The sequence below is a fragment of the Schistocerca cancellata genome, chromosome 5, assembly GCF_023864275.1.
Source record: "Schistocerca cancellata isolate TAMUIC-IGC-003103 chromosome 5, iqSchCanc2.1, whole genome shotgun sequence".
Lineage (NCBI taxonomy): Eukaryota > Metazoa > Arthropoda > Insecta > Orthoptera > Acrididae > Schistocerca > Schistocerca cancellata.
In genome coordinates, this window is record NC_064630.1 from 509,164,707 (window position 1) to 509,178,366 (window position 13,660).

General features: G+C 44.3%; 1 protein-coding gene across 2 annotated transcripts in view; it reads right to left on the reverse strand.

Moving 5' to 3' along the window:
* The window catches only part of LOC126187460 (irregular chiasm C-roughest protein), an 853,136-nt gene that overhangs the window by 567,729 nt on the left and 271,747 nt on the right, over positions 1-13,660 (reverse strand). The window contains exon 1 of one of the 2 annotated variants that reach the window (XM_049928555.1): positions 9,212-9,467. The exons of the other annotated variant lie outside the window; for it this stretch is intronic. The gene's annotated coding sequence lies outside the window, so the exon portion shown is untranslated. Of the gene's footprint in view, positions 1-9,211; positions 9,468-13,660 lie in introns of those variants that run through there. 2 annotated transcript variants of the gene reach the window in all.

A 13,660-nucleotide genomic window follows, 5' to 3' on the forward strand; every position in this document is an offset into this window, starting at 1 on the left:
CCCCTCTCTCTCTCCGGTGACGTCTTAAATTCCTCGCTCTACATTTCTATATCGTACCCCACAGCGGTGTAGGCGCAAGGACACGCGCCCCTTTCTTTTACGCACTATATCAGAGCATGCTGGTCATTTCCTCAATTATATTGTCCCATCCTCTTTGGCTTCTGCCCTCCTTTCGAGTGCTTCTGCCCCATGGTGGTGCCGGGGACACCGTGGCAAGGCATCGTATATTGCACTTGCTTACTCTGCCCCCATGTTCCATCTGCCGAACAGAAGTAAGCCTACAAGTCTTACCATGCCCTCGCCCCTGTTTTCCTCTTTGTCTAAGGCATCACGTCTCTTAGTTTACCTTCAGGTTTTCTTGTTTACGGATGCACGTATTTTATTGACCACTTTTGTACGCCTTGTTTAAAAACAATGGTAGTCTTGTCGGTAGCAGACTTGAGTGAGGTGTAATGTTGATTCCGTCGGACGGACGGCCTTCACGACATATTTATGCTTTTAACGAATAATGATGTTTTGTTTAACCTATTTCCTGTTCCAAAAGAGCATCTGCCTCGTGGAGAAGAGTTCCCACCTTTGGTTCCCACATCGATTGTACCGTTTTCTTTAATTTGCTTCTTTTCCGTTTCGAAATTGGTAGCAATAGTGGTGGGGAGTTAGTAATGTAAGTAAATCAATAAGGAATTAGAACAAGGGAGCATATCAATTTTTCAAACGACTTGCATTAGTAAAGAACTAAAAATTTAATGTATGTCGCCTTGCAGTGGCTCTTTCACTCACTTTGATGGAAGTACTCAGTTTCCCTGGAACAACTAGATACGTGATACTTGTCATGATAAACTTTCAAAGCAAATACACTCGCAGCACCAAGAACATGTAATGAACGCAATCTTCGCTCAACTACAACTGTCCCTGCAAAGATTCGGCGGAAAGGAGACTTCGTTTACATTTAAAAATATTTCTTTTTCGAAAATTACTTTTGGTGCACGCCACGCATACGATAATACAGCCTCAAAAAACTGTACTGAAAGTTGATAATGAATTATGCTGTGAATCGCTATTGCATCCATGTGGCTGTGCAATTCCCGCTGGGTTTTCAGACGCAGATTGCAGTTTTGAAGCTTCGAAATAAATTTTTTAAACTGGCGATAAAAATAAACACTACATGGCTAGCACATAGGCCGTGTAGTTTGGCGGTATCACTCCTATCGTGCAAGTCGGTTACCTTTCGTCATTTATAACCATGATATCTTACATGTCACTAATAGCTTGTCTACTTCAGAAATCCAGTATCAGACAAAACTTGTCAGCAACTTACGGATTTAAAATTTTCTCAAGATATGTTTTGTAATTTGAATTTATCAAAATGGTTCAAATGGCTCTGAGCACTATGGGACTCAACTGCTGAGGTCATTAGTCCCCTAGAACTTAGAACTAGTTAAACCTAACTAACCTAAGGACATTACAAACATCCATGCCCGAGGCAGGATTCGAACCTGCGACCGTAGCGGTCTTGCGGTTCCAGACTGCAGCGCCTTTAACCGCACGGCCACTTCGGCCGGCTGAATTTATCAGTTTCTCGGATTTGGAGCATCTGACGTAAATATTTTTTAACGCGTTGGTTATATGATTGACATCTTTTATACCGCGAGAACAAAACTGATAATTAATTTCTCGAAAGCACGAGAACACTTTAGGCAACAATTTTCCAGACGCTATAATCGTATCATGCGTCGTGTACGAATGCGTTATTTTATGTATACTACCGACAAAGACAAGCGTTCGTTTTTTTTTTTCTATTATGCTATTACCTGCGTCGAAAGCTCGTCTTCATAGCAGTCTTTTCATACAACTAGGCTTGAAATTTTAATTCTTTGCTAATCCAAATCGTTTGAGAAATTCATTTATCTACTTGGTTATTATTCCTCATTGATTTACTTACTTCATTAACCCTATGTACTACCAATTTCGGGTGAAAAAAATACAAATGAAAAAAAGAAAAAACTGCTGAATACTTCTGGAAATCCAATACATGTTCTCTGCTTCTCATCCAAATGACTTGTTCGCTACGTCGGTGGCGCTTTCGTTGAATAGCGGATACCTAATGGGTACCTAAGGGACAGCCATAACAGTTTATTTTCTCAGTTTCCATTTGTAAACCACATATATGATGACAAATGTTCAGTTTTCAGTTATTTGTCGATTCCGTCAGTTTCGAGCCAATTACGAGTCATGAACTTTAGGGGTGGTTCTCTCAAAAACGTTGGGGTGTTGTGCCAAAATATCTGAATGTATTTCATGTTAGGTTGTACTCAAATGAACTACTAAATACGAGCCGAATCGGTTCGCCGTGTCTGAGGCCTTCCCCTTGTGAGGCAGAGCAGCTGGACTATGATCGTACATTCGCATCCTGTTGAGCGAGTAAATCAGTCGCCCTACCGAACCATAGATGCCGCAATGGCTGGATGAATCAAAATCGCGGAGCGGCGCATTAAAATGTATGACGCGTTGTGGGCGCAGTGATAGTTTACCTACAGGGAGATTGTCTCCGGTTAATGAATCCGCTGTGGGGCATTAGGGACTTGGCTTGTCTATTACTAGCGAGGGGGGAGCAGACGTGCAAATACGGATTTAAGCCGGGGCTAATTCCGCAAACAGACTTCTGTACACGGCACGGCGTGCGGGGTGCAGCCGAACAAAGCACCCGCATGTTACGTCGGGGGAAGCGCCGCCGTCTTCCCCGGAGGAGTATGCTATAAACGTTCACACCATAAAATAAAAGTTTGGGAGCGATAAACATCTCAAGTTACGCAACCTTTCTTCGGAGGAACGCCGAGTAGTTTGGAATCCTGTTTGCGTAACGAATGGAAATAGCTTCCCGAATGAAAGTTGGGAAGAACCAGGGGAAAGGGGAAAAAGGGGAAGGGGGGGTGCGACGGCAGGATTAGGGGCGACGGACCAAAATGGCGCTCTCGCAGACTCCCTTTAATTAATTCGTCACGTGCGAGACGGGGAGTGCTTCTTCGCGGAAGTAACAGTTTAAATTTCAGCAGAAATGTTCGCTGTCTATTGGCGCGCCGTCTTCGGTACACAAGCCGAGCCGGAAACTTTGGGGCGGATCCTCCTCGCTGTTGGCGAGATGCTTGTTGGAGATGCCGAAGACCGGGAGCGAGGAATGTCGCATTGTACGGCGGGGCGATTGTCCCACGCCCCGAGGTACCGCTTTGAGTGCTCTGCCACTTCTCTCCTCGCAGCAACAGCACTTCGGCACGGGCAATCCTATCGAATGAGTCTCTTTGCCGAGTCGTGACGAATCAGTTGTCAATCAACCTGCTTAGATGTCACAAATAACGTATGGATACAGATATCGAAACTGTAGTTAGCCTGCTGACTGCTTCCCTACGCCGGATAACGTACAAGGTGGCGAAGGGAAGCGGGAAATTTTCAAGTAACGTAATTTGCGAGGATAGACACAGGAAAAGCATTTTATTACTGTCGAAGGTGCATGTATAAAATATGCCATTTATGTTTGCATTACAGACTGTCTGCTTACTTCTTAAAAATAACATCGGAAAGATGTGCTCCCTCTCAGCGTCCACATTCTTCTTAGAGAAACTTCGGAATGTTCGGTGAAGCATGTCTCGAGGAAGGGCAATGATTTCGTCTTTAGTACTCTGCTTTAGTTCATGGATAATTGCAGGACGTGTAGAGTACACATTACTTTTAAGATGTCCCCACAGGAAAGAAATAGGACACACTAAAATCAGGTTATCACGCAGGCAACGAAATGTGACCATTACGTGAAATGACGCGTCTACCAAACAGTGGCGAACGGCTTTCCATCGACTGTCGAGCTGTAATGTTGCTCCGTCCTGCTGAAACAACATGTTTTCGATGTTAGGATCGTGCAATCTCAGTTTAAATGGCTCTAACCACTATGAGACTTAACATCTGAGGTCATCCGTCCCCTAGACTTAGAACTCCTTAAACCTACCTAACCTAAGAACATCACTCACATCCATGCCCGACCAGGATTCGAACCTGCGACCGTACCAGCAGCGCAGTTCCGGACTGAAGCGCCTAGAACCGCTCGGTCACTGCGGCCGGCGGTGTGTCTCGGTGCAAAGAATGTTTCAGGCATATCAATAAATCTGTCGGATATTACTGCTTTTGCAACACCACCCTCACGTTCAAAAACGCACAGGCCAATGCTGATACAACACACCACACTGTAACCTTTGCGAAAGGTAATGGACAATCGTTAAACTCAAGGATTTCCCTATTCCCTGCGACGGAAATTCTGTTTGTTGACGTATCCTGCAGCTACTATGAATCAAATAGAAAGAAATTAATGACATTAACTGTCAGTGGGTGTGATTTAAAACAATGGTGAAAATTGACAATCGGTGCGAAACTGGAATTCGAACCTAGGTCTCCTGCTTACGAGGCAAGTGCGCTAACCACTGCGTCATCGAGACACAATGGTCATCGCAGCTGGATGGACTACCCTAGCACGCCTGCGATCAGACTCAAAATTCCACTTATCCACACGCTACTTCTGTAGCCTTACCCATTATCCTCATTATTCGTGGCATTTCGCCGATTTCCGTATGAATTCGAGGGTGTTGTACATCGGCAATTGGCCGACCTCGCCCTGATTATATAATTCACCAGCACAAACGATAAGGCAACTTTAATATACATTACTTTGTACGTTCCATAGCTCTGGTCGTAGATGGATCGCATTTATGAAATTCACCGTTCGGTATTTTGTCCACTTCTTCGCTGCTTTACACAACAGCATAACAACAGCCAACAAAACAATCTCCACTCATTCCAAATTAATAATATAAGTGTAGGCCAGATGTGGCTTAAATTCAAAGATAGTATCGGCAGCAATTGAGGGATTTATACCAAATAAACTAACAAAAATGGTTCAAATGGCTCTGAGCACTATGGGACTCAACATCTTAGGTCATAAGTCCCCTAGAACTTAGAACTACGTAAACCTAACTAACCTAAGGACATCACACACATCCATGCCCGAGGCAGGATTCGAACCTGCGACCGTAGCAGTCGCGCGGTTCCGGACTGAGCGCCTTAACCGCGAGACCACCGCGGCCGGCCAATAAACTAACAAACGACGAAGCTGATCCTCCTTGGTACACAAAACGGGTCAGAACACTGTTGCTCAAACAACGAAACAAACATGCCAAATTTAAACAGATGCAAAAAGCCCAAGATTGGCGATCCTTTACATAACCTGGAAACTTAGCGCGGAGTTCAATGCGAGACGCCTATAACAGTTTCCACAACGAAACTGTCTCGAAACCTGGCAGAAAACCCAAAGAGATTCTGGTAGTATGTGAAGTATGTTAGCGGCAAGAAACAATCAATGCCTTCTCTGCGCGATAACAATAGAGATACTATCGAAGACAGTGCTACCAAAGCAGAGTTACTAAACACAGCCTTCCGAAATGCCTTCACAAAAGAAGACGTAGTAAAAATTCCAGAATTCGAACTGAGAACAGCTGCGAACATGAGTAACGCAGAAATAAATATCCTCGGAGTAGTGAAGCAACTCAAATAATAAAAACAAGTCTTCTGGTCCAGACTTTATACCAGTTAGGTTCCTTTCCGAGTATGCTGATGCATTAGCTCCATACTTAACAATCACATACAACCGTCGCTCTACGAAAGATCCGTACTCAAAGACTTGAAAGTTGCACAGCTCACACCAATATTCAAGAAAGGTAGTAGGAGTAATCCACTAAATTACAGGCCCATATCGTTAACGTCGTTATGCAGCAGGATTTTAGAACATACATTGTGTTCGAACATTATGAATTACCTCGAAGGAAACGGTCTATTGACACACAGTCAACATGGGTTTAGAACACATCGTTCCTATGAAACACAACTAGCTCTCTATTCACATGAAATGTTGAGTGCTATTGACAAGAGATTTCAGATCGATTCCGTATTCCTGGATTTCCGGAAGGCTTTTGACACTGTACCACACAAGCGGCATGTATTGAAATTGCGTGCTTATGGAATATCGTCTCAGTTATGTGACTGGATTTGCGATTTTCTGTCAGAGAGGTCACAGTTCGTAGTAATTGACTGAAAGTCATCGAGTAAAACAGTAGTGATTTCTGGCGTTCCTCAAGGTAGTGTTATAGGCCCTTTGCTGTTCCTTATCTATATAAACGATTTGGGAGACAATCGGAGCACCCGTCTTCGGTTGTTTGCAGATGACGCAGTCGTTTATGGACTTATAAAGTCTTCAGAAGATCAAAACAAACTGCAAAACGACTTAGAAAAAATATCTGAATGGTGCGAAAAGTGGCAGCTGACCCTAAATAACGAAAAGTGTGAGGTCATCTACATGACTGCTAAAAGGAACTCAAACTTCGGTTACACGATATATCAGTCTTTTAGAATACTGCTGCGCGGTGTGGGAACGTTATCAGATAGGACTGACGGAGTACATCGAAAAAGTTCAAAGGAAGGCAGCACGTTTTGTATTATCGCCAAATATGGGAGAGAGTGGCACAGAAATAATACAGGATTTGGGCTAGAAGTCATTAAAAGAAAGGCGTTTTTCGTTGCGACGGAATCTTCTCACGAAATTCCAATCACAACTCTCTCCTCCAAATGTGAAAATATTTTGTTGACACCGACCTACGTAGGGAGGAACGATCACCACGATAAAATAAGGGAAATCAGAGCTCGTACGGAAAGACATAGGTGTTCGTACTTTCCACGCGCTATACGAGATTGGAATAATAGAGAATTGTGAAGGTGGTTCGATGAGCCCTCTGCCAGGCACTTAAATGTGATTTGCAGAGTATCCATGTAGATGTAGATGTAGACGGTTATATGTACGCCCGCAAACTTCTGAACAACAGCGGAACGATATTGTATTCGCTCAGAGATGTGACGGCAGCGCTGTCGGTGACAGAAGTGGGTTGCAAAGGTGAGAGCGAGAGGCAAATTTTTACAAAGTACAGAGGTAGACACTGCCCTGCAACACGAAATATTCTCCACTCTTGGTGAGAAACAGCTGCAATGTCGCCAGTATTGCCCGGCCATACCACATAATTGCACTTTATTGCATCCGCATTCCAGCAATGTTAATAGCAACATTATTGCTGCCAAATATTGTCGTAAAATATGGCCGATGTAAACCAACCTTAAACAAAACTACGTTGTGTGGTTGGTCGTGGCAGGCAGAAGAAACGTTACAAAAGCCACTGTGTGTTCGAACATTATAAATTACCTGGAGGATAAAGAGTTTTTGACAAATAGCCAGCATCGATTCAGAAAATGTTCTTATCAAACGCTACTAGCTATTTATTCACATGGAGTAGTGAGTGCCATCGACAAGGTATCACAAACTGTGTGCTTACTTTTAGATTTCCAGGAGGCTTATAATACTGTTCCTCACAAGCCACTTCTAATCAAATTGCGTGCCTACGGAGTATCGCCTCAGTTGTGCGACTGGATTCGTGATTTCCTGTCGGAAAGTTCAAAGTTCACAGTAACAGACAGATAACCATTGAGTAAAACACAAGTGAGATCTGGCGTTCCACAGCGTATTGTTATAGGCCCTTTTCTGTTCCTGGTCTATATAAGCAATCTAGGAGACAATAAGAGCAGAGGTCTTAGATTGTTTGGAGATGATACTGTCAACTGCCGTCTCCTAAAGTCATCAGGCGATCACAACCATTTGAAAAATGATTTAAACAAGATATCGGCATCGTGCGAAAAATGACAGTAGACTCGGAAAAGTGAAGTTATCTACGTGAGTACTAGAAGGAATCCGCTAAATTTCGGTTACACGATGAATCATACAAATCAAAATGCTGTGAATTCAACTAAATGCCTGGGGATTACAATTACGAATAACTTGAATCGGAACAATCACATTGATAATGCTGTGGGGAAGACAAACCATAGACTGGGTTTTATTACCCGAACTCTTAGAGGATACAACAGATCTACTAAAGAGGGAAGAAGCTTTGAGTAGCCATGATCGCATAAATTAGTCTTTACGGTGTATAACTGGTTTCGACAGGTGCAACTGTCATCTCCGGGTCTTCGAAAAATTTTTGTTATGAAAAGAGGTCCATTGAGAGTTAGTATCTCATGCCATGTTGTCATTATGGTGCATAAAACGCAGCACATTATACGTAAGCTTCTCAAAAATGAGACCATTTACAGTTAAAAAGCACCTTATGTATGTGATCATTATCGAGCGGGTAGCATAGTGGTTAGCAGACTTGACTCGCATTCGGGAGGACGACGGTTCAAACTAGCGTCCGGCCATTCCGATTTAGGTTTTGCGTGATTTCCGTAAGTCACTTCAGGCAAATGCTGGGTTGGTTCCTTTGAAAGGCCGCGGCCGACTTCCTTCCCCGTCCTTCCTTCATCTGATGAGCTCGCTGTTTGGTCCCCTTCCCCCGAATCAACCAACCAACCACGTGATCATTTTCGCACTCGTAGCACTCACCCTCTGAGCTTGTTAATTCTTAAAACACACGACACACACTAAAATATACACTTGTACATATGTTTATGTTTGCGTGACATGTTACGTACGTCGTGGGTCTACCTTGTCCAAAGTATACGGTGTGACAATTGTTGAAAAAAATATTTAAGAAATTCTTCCAGTCCATATGTTGCATAACAGCAAACCGGTGCTTAACAGTAATGGTTAAAAACAGTCTTGGTTGCAATTTTAGTTTTATTATTTTTCAACGACGCGTTTCGCCTTATTTAGGCATCTTCAGCTTATCGTCTAAATGAGGCGAAACGCGTCGTTGAAAAATAAAAACACTAAAATTGCAACCAAGACTGTTTTTAACCAATACTGAAAAAAATATGGTTTTCGTTGCGGCAAGATCTCCTCAAGAAATTTCAATCACCAACTTTCTCGTCCGAATGCGAGAATATTTTGGTGGGGCCCACCTAGATACGGAGAAATCATTGTTATAAGAGAAATAAGAGCTCGCACGGAAGGAATGAAGTGCTCCTTTTCCCTCGCGCTGTTCGAGAAATAACGTGAAGGTGGTTGGATGAACCCTCTGCCAGGCAATTAATTACGAATTGCAGAGTAGTCACGTAGATGTAGATGTAACTGTCGGGGATCTTCTCGTCTTGTTTAACAACTGTTCTGTATTCACACGTGTCACAGCACTGTACTCACCGAAAACTGGAGATGCAGAAGAGGTTGTAGTGTCTCAGAATCTGTTGGAATGTGCAGCTGTCAGACGACCCGGCGGGGCAGGAGGCTACAGAAGACATGCACCGTCCTCTAATTGTCACGAAATAAGTGAATCGGGTCATTATCGACGACACAGAAAAGCACAAAAGCGGTCCATCGACGTGTGTATCACCATCGCTCGCCTCCTAACGAATCGCCGTCGAGCAGGGTCGCAGGCAGCACAGTACTCCGTCCGCGCGCGTGGCCACCGGCGGCGCAACTGAACGCCAGCCAGAAACCGGATTGGAGGCGAGCGGCCGGCGGTGCACCTGTCGCGTGTCGGGCAGGTAGCCCGGGGGCAGCCGAGTCCGGAGAACGGGGCGCGCCGCGTTTTTGTGCGTGGCCGGCCGTTTCGGAAGAGCGCGCTCAGGTGCCGGCCGACGGACGGAACCGATGTTTGGAAGGCCGCGGCGAGCCTCGTCACGGCCTGCGACCGACGCCTCCACCGTGTTGCCACTTGCTGCGGCGAGGTGTGGGAGGATGGCAGAAGCGACATCATCCTTTCAGCGGTAATCAAGTATGAACAAACTATGCACCGCACCAAACTCAAAACTATGACCGCAGTATCAACAAGTACCTGGGTGTAAGGAATTGTGGGAATATGAAATGAATGATCGCATGGGCTCAATCAACGATACACTACTGGTCATTAAAATTGCTACACCACGAATATGACGTGCTACAGACCCGAAATTTAACCGACAGGAAGAAGATGCTGTGATATGCAAATGATTAGCTCTTCAGAGCATTCACACAAGGTTGGCGCCGGTGGCGACACCTACAACGTGCTGACATGAAGAAAGTTTCCAACCGATTTCTCGTACACAAACAACAGTTGACCGGCGTTGCCTGGTGAAACGTTGTTGTGATGCCTCGTGTAAGGAGGAGAAATGCGTACCATCACGTTTCCGACTTTGATAAAGGTCGGATTGTAGCCTGTCGCGATTGCGGTTTATCGTGTCGCGACATTGCTGCTCGCGTTGGTCGAGATCCAGTTGTTCAGGAGGGTAATACGGAACGCCGTGCTGGATCCCAATGGCCTCGTATCACTAGCAGTCGAGATGACAGTCATCTTATCCGCATGGCTGTAACGGATCGTGCAGCCACGTCTCGATCCCTCGGACGTTTGCAAGACAACAACCATCTGCACCAACAGTTCGACGACGTTTGCAGCAGCATGGACTATCAGCTCGGAGACCGTGGCTGCGGTTACCCCTGACGCTGCATCACAGACAGGAGCGCCTGCGATGGTGTACTCATCGACGAACCACGAACCACGACTGGCAAAACATCATTATTTTCGGATGAATCCAGGTTCTGTTTACAGCATCATGATGGTCGCACCGTGTTTGACGACATCTCGGTGAACGCACACTGGAAGCGTGTATTCGTCATCGCCATTCTGGCGTACCACCCGGCGTGATGGTATGGGGTGGCATTGGTTACACGTCTCGGTCACCTCTTGTTCACATTGGGGGCACTTTGAACAGTGAACGTTACATTTCAGATGTGTTACGACCCGTGGCTCTATCCTTCATTCGATCCCTGCGAAACCCTACATTTCAGCAGGATAATGCACGACCGTATGTTGCAGGTCCTGTACGGGCCTTTCTGGATACAGAAAATGTTCGACTGCTGCCTGGCCAGCACATTCAACAGATCTCTCACCAATTGAAAACGTCTGGTCAATTGTGGCCGAGCAACTGTCTAGTCACTATACGCCAGTCACTACTCTTGATGAACTGTGGTATCGTGTTGAAGCTGCATGGGCAGCTGCACCTGTACAGGCCATCCAAGCTCTGTCTGACTCAATGCCCAGGCGTATCAAGGCCGTTATTACGGCCAGAGGTGGTTGTTCTGGGCACTGATTTCTCAGGATCTATGTACCCAAATTGCGTGAAAATGTAATCAAATGTCAGTTCTAGTATAATATATTTGTCGAATGAATACCCGTTTATGATCTGCATTTCTTCTTGGTGTAGCAATTTTAATGGCCAGTAGTGTAAATCCTCAAATACCTGAACTCGCAGGTGCCTGAAGATGGGTCTTAACTTTCCGTTCCACACAAAAATTTCCAAGTATTAAAGGAGGCATCTAATAGTTTACAACAAGCCCTTTCGTACTGCTCCTGCAGTGTTCACGAGAACAAGATTAACTACAGATGGTTTTAACCAGTAATCCTTCCCGTCCTCGGTACGCGACTGGAAAAGGAAGAAACCCTAACGTGTGGTAGAATGGTAAGAACCAGATGGCTGTAATTAAACTGCAGCTCCATGCACAGGTCCAGTGCGAGCTGTAATTATCGCATGGTAGCGAAACTTAGTAGCTATTCTAATGGATTAATGTGGAACCGAATATGCTAGAAAAAAAATTAGTTCCAATTTTTGCCACCAGTTGCAAATCTGGCGCTGTACAGCATCTCGTCGACGTCTCCAGTGCTCAGGTTAAGCAGACTGTGTAAGCGATGGTTAGGGAACCATACCTAAGAGTGCGCAGTTAAAGAATAACCTTAAATATTTTGGTTATTATCAAGAGGAAAACAAAATCATTTTATATTTATATGTATTATCACAAAATGTACATGTTGAGAATACTACAGCAGCTGAGAGATAATCCTTTCATTGAACTCTTCAAAAATACAAAAAACGGGAAATGTGCACTCTTTCATTCACATGCGCTTAAGAATATGCGAAACTTGCCCAAATAGTAAGCATTTAGCAAATGTAACAAATGAACGCGATATCACCCTCAAATGAAGAGTACTGTTCGTACCACATCTCCCACACTCAGTGCACTGGATCCAGTCTTCTGGATACGCCAAAATCTATGTTCCCTACTCAAAGCTTTCAGTCTTTTCCTTACAGCAGGCTTCTTCGAACCAAGATCAGTGGCAACCTTTGCTTGCTGTCTCCATTTTCAATTTGTTGTCTGGCCTCAATGAGCAGGTCTTCAGTTTAGATGAGCTTCCTGTCCGATTTTCGTACTTAATTTGAAGTCATTCAGAAAAAAAAACCTATCCTTCTGACTTCAAAACGCAAATTTGCAGTTGTGTCCTAAAGAGAGACAGAGAGAGGTAGCGCAGTGGTTAGCACACCAGACTCGCATTCGGCCGCCTTGATTTAGGTTTTCCGTTGATTTCCTAAAATCGCTTCAGACAAATGCCGCGATGGCTCCTTTGAAAGGTTACGGCTGACCTCCTTCCCCATTCTTTCCTAATCCGATGGGTCCGATGACCTCTCTGTTTTGTCCTCTCCCCCAAATCAATCAACCAACCAACTAACCAACCAACCAACCCTAAAGAGAACGCACACACTCTTTGGGGACGTATTATGCGCGCTCTTTCGTACAGAAACAATGATTCTAAACGAAGTCAACAGATGGCAGCACGCGTCACATTTGTAAAACATGTGGTCGCAGTATGATAGTTTTCAAGCCAGCCTTTCAAAATGCAATCAAAAATTAAAGGCTATTACGTATACTGTGTATAACTTATGCAACTCAGTAGCAGAACTATATCAAGAAAACTGAAAAGTGGGTCTCATTAGTTTCACATCGGAAACACAGGATTTCTTCAAACAACTTCTACGAGGTGTTACTGATACCAGTCTGAACACAACTACGTCAGTGGCGAGCTGACCAGTTTAGTCAACTCTCAGGAACACAAGCTGATCTCTCTTTGGACTGCGCACTCCTTTATACATTTAACCTAATAAAAAATCAAAATTATATCTTTCTCATTTGTTTAATATTTTCTGCCCCAAACCAGTTCCTAACATTTCTGTATGCCTCCTTGCATCGACAGCATCAGAATTGCACCTGGTGGCCAAATTGGAACTAATTTTTTCCCAGCGTAAATCAGTTCCGAATTAATGCAGTAGAATATCTACGAAGTTTCGCTGCCATACGATAACTACAGCCCACACTGACCTCTGAGTAGTTGCAATTTAATAATAACAACCCCATACTTTCTACTATGCAGTTCAGAGCAGTTTTTGGAGTACAGATATCCAGTATGCCCATTAGGTTCCTCTACCATTTAAGGAAACCACAGCTTGGAAACTGTTAAACATGGAGCATTGTCTGTTTCATGTACATCCGAAAGAGCTAGGTGCTCCAGAACTGAAGAACTCATCGATAGCAGCGGAAAGGTAGGAAGCGTACTGGTGGGAACAATGTCATTGAAGTGATGTGCACATTTCGTTTTTAGTGTCGGCTTCACGATATCCTCAGACAGACGGCTGCATCACAGTTAATGGTCCGAAGTTTGAGGAATTCATCACGAGCACCACCAAATTGAGTGACAGAAATTTTAAAAGCTGCACAAGCTTTATAAAGACATACGAGGGTTCGCTCCACAACGGGTTACTATTTTTTGTATGAAGTTCGTTTTCA